Genomic DNA, 13,510 nt, shown 5'->3' on the forward strand with positions numbered 1-13,510 from the left:
TAACCCACAGCGCCACCCGCGTCCCTAACACATCATGATAGAAATATCCAAATAACAGCACACAGCAGCCTTCCTAGATCTGGTGCCCTCTAGATGTTATGCACTACAACTCCCATCAGCCCTGGCCAGTATTGCCAATGTTAGGGATGATGCGAATTGTAGTTTGAAGCTTCTGGAGGACAACCAGTTGAGGAAAGCTGAAGTACAGGCATAGCAGTCAGAAAGACACGCTGGAATCAGTCCAGTCCTTTTAAACCCAAGCTGATTATGCAGTGTTGCAGAAAGGTGACCTTCATGCAACAAAATATGATAAGGATATTATGCATGTTACTAATGGCATTTATAAATGTAAAGGAACTGCAGTCAAAGTTAATGAAGATGTATTATACAGGTGGTGCACTTGTTGCCTTCTAAATGAAATCTTATAAGCATTTTGCCAATTTCAGATGGCTCACTTGTCATTGTGAATTCCTGTGCTAACATTTGGAACCAAAGCTCAGCTGGCATTTAGACCTCACCTGGACAGGCAAAGGGAATTGTAACTTTGTTTTTTAGGTTTGAAATGTAATTACAATACAAAAAAGAGAGAGGTAGCTCAGCCCTAAGATATTTCATATAGCTCTTTGTTTTATTTTTGCTCAAATGTTAAACTGGTTTATCAACTAGCCAGACAAAGAAAAAGATACAAGGACAGGGGGATCATTGTTCTGAGTTTATACTCATAATGCAGACCTCAGAACAATTACCTTCCATCTTGCCTCTCGTGTACCCTTTAAAAATTGCGTTTAATGTATAATAATAGTGGTTAAAAGATAGAAAGTTTTCCCCTTACCCTTTCCATTCATGTTATGGGTGAAGTAATAAACACTCCATAATCATCCATGTTTGTGTTTTTAAATACAGTGGTACCTTGGTTCCCAAACACCAAAAACCCAGAAGTAAGTGTTCCGGTTTTCAAACATTTTTTGGAAGCTGAACGTCCAATGTGGCTGTTGGCTATTGTTTCTGGGGTGCCTGCATCAATCAGAACCCATGCCTTGGTTTTCGAACATTTTGGAAGTCAAACAGACTTCTGGAATGGATTAAGTTCAAGAACCAAGGTACCACTGTATTTGATGCTTTTGTTTTTTCTATTTATTTTGCGTTTTTGTTTTTGGGCTTTTCAGTTAATTTGTTTTTGTGACTGTGTGGAACCCAGTTCAGCTACTGATTGATTGATTGATTGATTGATTGATTGATTGTGTGACTGAGTAAATGGATAAAAGCCCCCCATCCAAACAATGACTATCATCAGTGCAGGTAAGAAATGTTTTTTAATTTTTTTTTGTCATCTACAATACTGTCTTACTTATTTTATAGTACAGTACATTGAAAATTGATTTCACTTTATGGATCAATGGTCTCGTTAGATAGTAAAATTCATGTTAAATTGCTGTTTTAGGTGTTGTTTTTAAAAGTCTGGAATGGATTAATCTGTTTTGCATTACGTTCTATGGGAAAACGCACCTTGGTTTTCGAATGCTTTGGTTTTGGAACGGACTTCCGGAATGGATCAAGTGTAAGAAACAAGGTACCACTGTACAGAAATGGAGGCAGGGCTAAACCATAGCAGATGTAGTGACACTCATTGGTTCTGCCGGTGCATTTGCACCATGCTGACCTCCCAGCTACCTCACCCTTTCCTTCCTGCTTAGTAGTAGTGACTCGGCTGTTGTGAGGTCAGGTGTGTACCACCACCCCAACATACCATCCACTACTGGGAATAGAATGTCTAGATCAACTAGTATGGAATTTAAAGGTGTGGCCTTGTGTGCGCGTACAGTAGTTAAAGAATGGGAAGAAAACGATTGAGTAGTTGATGGAACCATGGCTCCTCCAATCAGAAATAAAGGTAAAGGTAAAGGGACCCCTGACCATTAGGTCCAGTCGCGGACGACTCTGGGGCTGTGGCGCTCATCTTGCTTTATTGGCTGAGGGAGCCAGCGTACAGCTTCCGGGTCATGTGGCCAGCATGACTAAGCTGCTTCTGGCGAGCCAGAACAGTGCACGGAAACACTGTTTACCTTCCCGATGGAGCGGTACCTATTTATCTACTTGCACTTTGACGGGCTTTCGAACTGCTACGTTGGCAGGAGCAGGGACCGAGCAACAGGAGCTCACCCCGTCATGGGGATTCGAACCGCCAACCTTCTGATAATTGTATGTCATTTAAATGGAGGCCACGGGAGGTCCCATTTGGTTGGACTTTGGATACTACTTCACCAACCCTCAAGGCTCCAAAGAAGGTGATGGCATACACTAGAAAATAGACCAATAATAATATAGTGCCGGTAGCTACTCTTTGCATTATAGCTTATGCTGCACCAGTGGGAAACTGACCTTCTATATGTTGCCAGCTTCCTTTTACTGTTTTTATAGCCTTCTGTCAATGTTTTGAGTGCATCTGCACTTACTTTTTTCCACTTTGAGTAATTACATCTCATTCTACTCCTGGCAACTGTCTTCCTTCTGTTCCATCCATATGTTATCATTATTTCTTGTTTGCATCCATTTCTTTCCCCACCACATATAGTGTGTTGGTTACTTAAGCAGTGGGTTGGAGCCATATAGCTAGGATCTAAGTCCCAGTGATTTCAATGAGCCTTTAGTCTGGACCCAACCAGTAGTGGCCGGCAGGACAGGGCAGACTATGTTGGGGCAGCATTGCTCAATTGGTTTCCTAATGTGGAGCTCAGTGCTGGTAAATGAGAAGGAGGGATGGGGCAGGTGGGAGGTCAGTGCAGAATAGGGTCAACATTGGGTGCATCAGTTTAGCTGGGGCAAACCAGTTAGATGGGTGGGGGTATTGTTGTTGTTTTTGGATTTTCTCTGTTGCTGTGCCAGTGCTGAGCCATCCAAGCACTCCTGATGCTGCACCTGTAGTGCATCAACCTCCCTGTCACTTCACAGCTGCAATAGGCAGCCAGGTGAGCAATGATGCTGGATTGTTATCTGTGTTGCTTTTTTATTATTATAATAATAAATTTTTATTTGTACCCCGCCCTCCCCGGCCAGAGCCGGGCTCAGAGTGGCTAACATCATATAAATAATGCAAATGCATAAAAACAAGCAATCATATAAAGCATCATATAAATAATACAAATGCATAAAAACAAGCAATCATATAAAGCATCATATAAATAATACAACATGCATGAAAACAAGCAATCAATCAATTAAAATGCATCCCAAAATTAATTCAAATAAATTAAAGTTAAAACTGGACAAATGACAATCCTCAGGTTAAAATTGAAAGCTGTTAATATTCACCAGGACCAACTGTTTCCATTGATATTATAAGGACCTGTAAGCAGGCTGGGAAACCTCCTTCGTGCTTGTTCTTATACAAGGAGAGAAAGACTCTCCTCCCTGGAAGGGAGGGGAGTGGTTGTGGGCGGGAGCCCGAGCCCCGCCCACGCAGGGGCGAGAGCCCCTGCCCCTTCCTGCTTACCTGGCCGGCGCCCCACGCCTAGGGGGCGGCACCCACCTGGAGCCGCCTGTGGGGGGCGTGCCTAGCTGCCCTATATCTTCCGGCGCCGGCCCTCCCCTCGGCCTCTTTCTTCGTCGCCTCTTAGAGAGTCACCCACCCTCCACTCCCTTTAGCTCAGGGTCTAAGCTTTCTTTGGCCTTGCTATGGACCTTAGGTTGGTCGCCTGGGTTGTTCGGGGGCCTGGTAGGAATTTTTCCTTTTGGCATTAGGCCTTTTGGTTTTTTCACCTACCTCGTAGCAATCGTCACAACTTTGTGGTATTGGTGGGTAGGTTAGGCATTGGATTTGGGTGTTGCGCTGTGTTGGAAGGCTAGGTGTGGCCATCGCCTATGCCTTCGATTTGGGTATTCCGTTAAAGGAATCTGGCGGTCGTGTATTCTGTCCGATGCCTGCTTGGCTGGAGGCCATGGCACAGTGACATCATGGGTGAGCCTATAGTTGGATCGGCATCAACAGGCTCCATCTCCTGGTGAATCAACCCCTCTGCTGTGGTCATCCAATGCCTAAGCCAATACCTTTTCACTGCAGTAACCAATAAAGTTGTGGCCTTTTCTTTGCCCAAAAACCTTATATTCCGTGTCCTTGTGTATTTATTTCCACCTCACGGGGGTCGGGGTCCTCGAACCACAATGAGTCAGACTGTACCCTGACCAAAGGCCTTGCGGAACAGCTTCATTTTGCAGGCCCTGCGGAAGGATGTCAAATCTTTTGGGAAGGAACATTATTACAACATGTTGTAAGATGCCTTGAGAAGCAATCCATTGCAGTGATGCAATTGACAATTTTGATGTGTAGGAATGACTGCCCCAGAACCATCCCCATAAGGAAAATGGGCGGCGGGGGGGGGGGGGGGGCGGAACAGACATTTCTATTGATCCATTACACACAGCAGCAGCAGCAGCAGCATCACACAACATAATACTCAATTGATTAGGGTCAATAAGCAGTTATAGATTGCTTCTAGGTGGGGGCATTGAATGCATTAATACTGCAAACAGATTTTTCAGATGTTACAAATGGGTAGTTGTCAACAAGGTTTTCCCTCCCTGCAGAAAGGGTAAATCTGGAATAATAAGCTGACAAAGGGAGGTGCAGTGGTTAGCACGCAAGTCTTTGGATGGTGAGATGGGGATTCACATCCCTGATCAGACAAGAAGTGTCCTGGGTTATCTTGGACCTGCTATAGTCCATGTCAAACAAAATGGCCACGTCCCAAGCTAGTCCGGTCTTGCACATACAGACACTGGCAAGCTTATAACACTTGCATATACCGCTCTGGAAGATGGTGCTGTTCCTCATGCCATGAAAAATGTACTGGACCTGTGCTCTGCCATGTTCCCCATCCATTGCACCACTGTTCAGTTGAAACATGGTGTTCAAGACTTCTAAATAAATACATACTGAAAAGCAGTGTGTTTCCATATAACAGTTGCCAGGGCGGGGCGGGGGGCGAACACAGCAAAATATAACAACCAAAGTGGCAGTTTTAATCCAGCATCACCAGGAAGAATGCAGATTCCCCAACCCTTTGAGAAGAATTTACTGTCTGATAGGACTATGATAGGAGAATATGAAGATGCTAAATTTGACAATGGCATTCCAGTCATGAGGGCACTGAAGAAGTCATGCCAAAATTTTGAAACTGTCTGCGCTGTTCTTTCCCCCCTGAAGAGTTGTTAGGTATTCTTCCAGTGGTTACAAAAGTGAGTTTAATACTAGAACACAAACTCCATTTTGACACAATTTAACGTATGTCCATAAAAATGGAATCCCACACAGCTGAGGTCAATATGCCATTCATATCTTCTGCGAGTTCAAAGAAATGGACCATCTTTCCCAGTACACTGTGTAATATCTGATTCTAAGGCTTCCTGAAGAAAGACTGTTTCTTCAAAATGGTGGGAGGGGGCAGGTAAACACACAAACTCTCTAGAAATAGCTTTATCCATGTTTGGTTATGTATGTTCACAGTCTATAAATAAATCTGCACAGTATAAGAGGAGACTGGAATAGGCTGGAACTCAAATAGCACCTTAAGTTTCTTCATAATAAGAAAGGCATTTCTCCACAAAAGTAGCTTGAAGATACACTCCCAAACAGCATAGCTGAAAACAAATTTATTTTTGCAGGGGAATCTATTCAGTTTTAGGTTATTCGGTTTCATGAAGAGAACTTCACAGCAGGCTGAGATCACACCAAGATTATAGATAACATCATCCAAGTCAAAAGCAGAAGGATGGTGAATGCAATCCCCAGTGTCCTCTGCCCCATTTATTTCAATGGCACTCTGTGTGGCTCATATTCCCTAGACTGGACACGTTTAGGGACAAGGCATCATTTTGAGTTTTCAAGCAGCATCCGACTACTTTTGTGTTCCCAATGGTGCTTTGGAATTGTGCTTTGTGAATGACAGCCTCTCTATGCTGTGTAACAAAGGACTTCTGAATGCAAGGGGAGCGTCAAAAGCAGTTTGTATTTTAGCGGGCAACAAAGGGAGGGGAGGATTTGCTGTTCAATGGGGGGGGGGACGGACTTAAAAGTTCCATTGGTTAAGCAGAAGCCAACTTTTTCTTTATGAGAATCATAAAGCGAGTAGCCTAAATTAGCACCCTGGATCACAGCACTGACTCACCGGTGTCAAAGCAGGCATAAAACAACTGCTATGGAATACAGGAAGCTAGTCTTCCATTGGTCTATCTAGCACAGTCCTGTCTACATCAGCTATCTCCAACCTGGTGTCTCCAGATATTTTGGACTACAACTCCTGTTGTCCCTTTGGCCAAGCTGGCTGAGGCTGAGGTGAGTTGCAGTCCAACAACTTTGTGGAGAGCACCAAGCTGGGGAAGGCTGGTCTGCCAAGCAGCTCTCTAGGTTCAGGCTACGGTATTTCCCAGCTAGACATGGGAGATGCTAGAGATTGCACCTGGGACCTTCTGCATGCAGAACATGTGATCTACCACTGAGCTATGCTCCCTGCTATTCCCCCCAAAGTTTTCTCCATTCACTTCACTGGTTTTTTTTTTTTTTAGGGAGGATCTCTAGCCTACCAGATGTTGCTGGACTCCAGAGTCCATCATTCCCAACCACTGGCCATGCTGGCTGGACTGAAGGGAATTGGGCAATATTGAAGGGCCACACAGAGCCTCCACCTCTGATTTATGCAAGGTATTCCATGTGGATTCTGCCCATGACTGTCATTTGTACATTAAGCATTAGATTTCATATTAAGTAACTAAAAGGCCAGATGACTGAAGCACAACTTCACACGCAGCAGTGAGTGCCATAGCAGGTCATCCAGGTCTTTGCACTGTGAAAACCAGCTCTGACACATGTTTATCTAATAAGCTATTTTTAAAGAGTCCACTTCTAGTGATGGGGCCGTTACAACTTCCCTTGCAATTTGTTCCATTTCCTAAATATTTTTATGTTTAGAAAACTCTCTCTTACACTTATCTTTCTTCCTGCAACTTTATCCCACTTCCTCTAGCTAACTCCTCTGTTGCCATGGCGAGTCACTAGCCTCCAAATTTTGTCCATCTGTGAGCTTGAAGACAGCTAGAAGGCCTCCCTTCTGTTCTCAGGACTAAATCTTCCAGGATGCGACATTTCTGTTTAATGTGTCATGACAGATTGCCATATATTAGAAAGTGTTATAATTGTGTTTTCCGTCACCATGGTTATTTTCATTTCCTGATGTTTAGTTTCACATTAGGCTAGATTATTTGCCCATATGCTGGAAACATAAAGAATAGTTACTTGCCGAAAAATCCAGAGCAGGAATGGGGAACCATTTTCAGTTCAAGTTGCTTTCTGGACAAGCTTACAAAAACCACATGCCAGAGGTAGGCAGGGCCAGAGGCAAAGACGGGCAGAGCAACTCATGTGAATTTCACTGTTATGCAGCTGGCTAATTTCTACACATGCTCTGTAGCCACCATCCAGACAAGAGATATTTTCAGAGTTCAATGACACATTGCAGCCAGGAAAGAACACTCAAGGAGAATGCAAAGCAAGGCCAGGGAGGTTTGTACCCTGGGAAAAGGAAATATGGCTTGGGGAGAATCACAAGGGCCAGCAAGAGGCCTTGGGGGCTGCATTTGGCCCTCAGTTCCCCATCTCTGATCAGCCACTGAGTTCAGCCTGTACCAAGTTACAGTGACTTGGATTCCAAGAATGCACATGAAGACTCAAAATGTGGTGTAGTAGTTTGGATGCTGGACTAGGACTTAGAACACCCATGTTCAAATCCACATTTGTCCATGTAGTTCACTTGCATACCCTCCAACATTTCTCCAGTGAAAATAGGTACATCCTATTATTATTATTAATATTAATACCCTGTCCATCTGACTGGCTTGCTCCAGCAACTCTGGGTGGCTTCCAACATATATAAAAACTTAACAAAACATTACACATTTAAAAATTCCCCTATCCAGGGCTGCCTTCAGATGTCTTCTAAAGGTTGTATAGTTCCTTCTCTCCTGGGCTTGGGGGTCTCATAACTCTATACCCTCCAATATTTCTCCAATGCAAATAGGGACATCCTAAGGAAAAACAGGACATTCCGGGATTCAATCAGAAACTGGGGTGGCTTCTGTAAATCTGCAACTGTCCCTGGAAAATAGGGACACTAGGAGGGTCTGCACTTGGGGACCTTGGCCTGTCACTTTCTTTCAGCCTAACCTGTTTCATAGGCTTGTCCAAGGATAAGGAGGAAGGAAGCGCCATGTATACGAACTTCAGCACCTGCTGGAATGGTAAGTGCATGCAAAGCTTGAGAAGTGTCTTTTCAGTGATGATTCTGACTTTAGGAATGCTTTCATCAGAAAGGTACAACTCAACACTCAATGTTTGCAAGTGCCAGGTGGAAAACCTGGCCTTTTGTTGGAAGGCATTTGGATTGGCTAAAGCTATTTGCTTCATTTTCTGCATTGCTGCTGCTTTGGGGTTCCTGATTACTGCATCAATGAGCGATTCTATTTTTCAATTTCTTCCACTGCTATTTGTGTATTTGCTCCTTTTAAAAGTTTGTTTTTTTTAAAGTTGCTTTAAAGTATACATTAGTTGTTTTGAGTTTATCTAAAAGTATTATGGTGTACACAGGAACTGATCTGCTGCAGAGACTTCTCACCTTTGGTGACTTTTAACACACAAAACCAGGAGCCTCATAAATAGCCTCCAAACAGACATGTACTTCACTTTAACAACCACCACTGTAATAGATAAGGAAATGTATCCGGTTAATGCATACTGGGTTAAAATGCATGTAAAGTCTTCAACACATTTCATACGTAACCTCCTAGTTAGATATTAGCAAAAGCAGTCAAACCCCAATGTCTGCTGAACTTTCTCGCTGTTTGCAGAATCTGTATTTTGCTATGATTAATCAGATTTACAAGAATTTAACCTATCCTGGACAGTTCTAGCAGCAATGACAGCTCCGCACAGCGGCAGTGAGGCTGATAGCTTCTTACGCCAGTGTGGAATTACACCAGATTCTAAGTCACTTCTCTGTCTGCTGCCCACTGCTTAGCATCTGCTGCTTAGGCAAGTAGAACTGGCTCTGAAAATGACTCAGCACCTCAGTTATTGGTTTGGACATATGTTTGTTGCAAACAGGAAATAGGGACATAGTTCAGGGGCAGAGCATCTGCCTTGCCTGCCGAAGGTCCCTGTTTCAATCTCCAGTATCTTTAAGTTAGGCTCAGACTCCATCTGAAGTCCTGAAGAGCCACTGCCAGTAAAGACTATTGAGCTAGATGGACCCAGTGGTCTGACTTAGTATAAGGCAGCTTCCTAAGCTTTTGAGGGCCTATTATATAACCATGAGTGATGAGTACTAGGTAGGGTGCGCATTGGAGACCCAGCCAGCAATACATTTGATTGGCATAAGTAAATCTGTAGTGCGAAGACTCTCAATTATCTAGCTTTTAGGGATGTAACACTTTAACCTTTAATTTGGTTTAATCTATTTATTTTGCTTGTACTAAGAAGCCAAAGTGACTTTCAGAATGTCACATTTCTGTACAGATTCATCTATTTTTGTCTCTTTAGGCGAGAAAGGCTGTCATTTTCCTTTTACGGTTATTGCATGTAATTACAAGAGAATTCACTTTAGAAGTGAGCATTGTCCCAGTTTTAACATTCCTTTTGTTCTATTGCCCTTTACAGTCTGAGTATGCCTGCAGATATCACCCTTATAAAAATGAGTACTAAGTTCTTCTTATAAGTGAACAGTGTTGTATTCCAAAGATTACATTCTAAATTAGAAGGTGTATCTTTAATGAGCTATACAGTGGTACCTCGGGTTCCGGAGGTCCGTTCTTAACCTGAAACTGTTCTTAACCTGAAGCACCACTTTAGCTAATGGGGCCTCCCGCTGCCGCCGCGCTGCTGGAGCACGATTTCTGTTCTTATCCTGAAGCAAAGTCCTTAACCTGAAGCACTATTTCCGGGTTAGCAGAGTCTGTAACCTGAAACGTAAGTAACCTGAAGCGTATGTTGTTAAGTTGTGGGCGAACATATCAGACGACACAGCGATTCTTCCAAAGCAGCTCTTTATTTGTAAGCTGGAACAGAACTGAACTGAGGAGCTCAGTCAGCCTGCTTATATAGAGCTCCACTAGAATGCAACAGTAACCATATTCTGTAACTAGCCAATCACTGAACGTCACTTTCGATCCTTCATTTGCATACAAACTATTAAATCACTGAACGTCACCTTTGATCCTTCATTTGCATCACTATCTACAGTATCCACCTGCTGGCCCAGGCTGAGAACTTCAGTACATAACATATGTAACCCGAGGTACCACTGTACTTACATTGGCCATGTTGGCTATGCACAGCCTGCTGACAGGCCCAATGCAGAGACCCACTGCCCCACCCCAGATCGGGCCCTGAATCAATTTGTGGGTAGGGCTAATGTTAAAGTAGGGCTTAAACATGCATAACACGCAGCCAAAAATATTTCATGTTTATAAAAATGACCTAGGGCATTCAGATCAGGAATATAAATTGAACAGCTTTGCTTGATAATTCCTTTCTTAGCTAAGTGGTGAAGAAACACGTCCACCTACATAATCTTGCATTTTTTTTTATATTTTCATGCTATTTTTGTCTACTTACTCTCTAGAATAATGCAATTTTACTTAATGAGGACCCTGCACTGCATCCATGATTATGTATGAAAGAACGTCAGGCCCAGATTAGCAAATGAAACACAGAACTTTGGCTGAGTCAAACAAAGCGGTCCAGTCTCAAAGTACTTTCCCCATCCGCTGTTTGTTTTAGGGTGTCCAGATTTGCCCTAGGACTCGTTGGTGGCAGCAGTTGTTAAGAAACAGTCTTTGCCAACAGTTTACATTGCTAAGTGGGCCTATTAATCAACTACAGCACTGTGAATTTAAAAGCTTTTTTTAAAAAAAAACCAACAACCCAGAGAAAACAAGGGTAAAAAGAAGTAAATTGCAGGCAGAGATCAGCAATTGGATAATTCCCAAAGGACAGCTCTGGCCCCTTGAGAAGTAACAGGTTTCCTCCTAGCTGATTCAGATGCAGGAGTGGTATTAGGAAGGTCATGAAAATGGGATGTTGGGAAGTACAGTGGTACCTCGGGTTGCAGACGCTTCAGGTTACAGATGCTTCAGGTTACAGACGCCACTAACCCAGAAATAGTACCTCGGGTTAAGAACTTTGCTTCAGGATGAGTACAGAAATTGTGCTGCCGCCGCCACCGTGCGGCGGCAGTGGGAGGCGCAATTAGCTAAAGTGGTACCTCAGGTTAAGAACAGTTTCAGGTTAAGAACAGACCTCCAGAACGAATTAAGTTCTTAACCCGAGGTACCACTCTAAAGAGGGAATCTAGCTCACCATCCTCTATTCTCTTCCCTTAAAGGCTCTCCTGTTAACACCATCTGCTGATTAAAGATTTAAAACAAAATGTACAAGGATACAGTATTAAGAAAAAGTTTTCTTAATACAAGAAAGAAATAACAGGAGGAAGGCAGCATAAAAATGGTTCATTGTTAAGCATCTAGAAAACAAATGGACAACGACAATATGACGTAATTTTACTATGAAGTGCCTACAAAATCATCTTTAGATGGGTAGGCACTATTTTTTTGTACCCCCCCCCCAACAAAGTTGTGAGTTGTGCCTATTGTCATTCTAAAATATCCACCTTTGAACTTTGCACGTTTATTGCAAAAGCAGTGTGTGTGTGTGTGTGTGTGTGTGTGTGTGTTTTAAAAATCCCATTCCAATCAATGTTGGTGTTTAAGAAGAACTGTTAATGGTAGGCTCGTTTGCTATGTTGAAATAATGAATAGAGAAAAATCTGTACACTGCCTCAAAACATGAGAACTGCATCAGGGTCATCCAATTAAATTGATAAGGCAGCAGGTTCAGGAAGGCTAAAGGAAGCAGCTCTTTGCAGAAAGTATAATTACCTATGGGATTCATTGGCAGGGATGGTGTGATGGCTACTGAAATAGGTGGTTTAAATAATAATAAAAATGTTTCAAGTACCTATTAGATCTGATATCCAGCAATGCAAGATCCTTGTTTGGATGCATTTTTGTTTTTATTTTGGCTATCAGGTGTTTGGTAAAAGCAACACAGAATTCATGCACTACCTTGCCATTTGCTTCTGAGTAAAAGGTAAAGGTAAAGGACATACTTCACTATGGAGTTGTGGTGCTCATCTCACTTTTCAGGCCAAGGGAGCCGGCGTTTGACCACAGACAGCTTTCCAGGTCATGTGGCCAGCAGGACTAAACGAACTAAACCATGACTGAAGCCAGAGTGCACAGAAACACTGTTTACTTTCCCGTCACAGTGGTACCTATTTATACTTGCACTGGCATGCTTTCAAACTGCTAGGTTGGCAGGAGCAGGGACAGGGCAACAGGAGCTCACACCGTCATGGGGATTCGAACTGCCAACCTTCCAATTGACAAGCCCAAGAGGCTCAGTGGTTTAGACCACAGCACCACCCGCATCCCTTGTCTGCTTCTGATTTCCAGTTGCTGGGAATCACGAGGGGTAAGAGTGCTACTGCACTCAGGTCCTGCTTGCTGTTTCTCCATAGGCATCTGGTTGGCCCCTGTGAGACCTGAATGCTGGCCTCAATGGGCCTTGGTCTAATCCATTCCTGGACCACAAACTCCTCCACCCAATAGTAACCCCTTCTTATTTGTATTAAGTTTCAATTAAGATTCAGTTGGTTCCCCCCAATTCATTCCTTGAATGACAACCGCCAGCCAACAAGACTGTTTAGAAGTTTCCTTAGGGTAGTTCATTACTGCTTAGCCATGAAGAAGAGTGGCAGACTGGTGCAGAATAATAATTCCCATCCTAACCGACTTCAAAGATTGTTGTGAAGATAAGAATGATAGACCATTTTATAAACTACAGTGTATTACAGATGTGATAAATAACACAGAGTCAGATTGAAATAAATGAGTTCAACTTTGAAAGCAGGGGGGGGAATCTAGTCCAAAACAAATCTTTTCTAATAACAATAATAATGATGATGATGACATACAATTTTGATGTCAAAATGTTTTTGGCATTTATTAGCACTTAAGAACATAAAGTTTTTCATCTGTATAAATCAGAGTAATTTCAAAACTGCAACCAGTCAAATGTTAGTCCAATTAATGATTCAGCTTCCTGAACGAGAAGGATTTCATCTGTGTTCAATTTGTGTGCATGTATTTACAATGAATGATTTTTTTTAATACACACTCAGAGGATTTTCCCATAAAGTGAAGAGTGGATCCAGATGTTTTTAAAAGAAAAAGAAAAAAGGAGGCATATCATGATCAGCTTCTTGAATATTTACTTTTGTTTGTTTATTTAAATGCAGCTAGAGCCAAGCCACAATGCATTATAAAGTTACAAAATACAACATACAAAAGAACATGCTAAAATCCAGAGCAAAATGAGGGCTCAGGGATCAATATAAAAAGCTAGGAA

This window comes from Podarcis tiliguerta (assembly GCF_965153285.1).
Source record: "Podarcis tiliguerta genome assembly, chromosome: 9".
NCBI classification, from domain to species: Eukaryota; Metazoa; Chordata; class Lepidosauria; order Squamata; family Lacertidae; genus Podarcis; species Podarcis tiliguerta.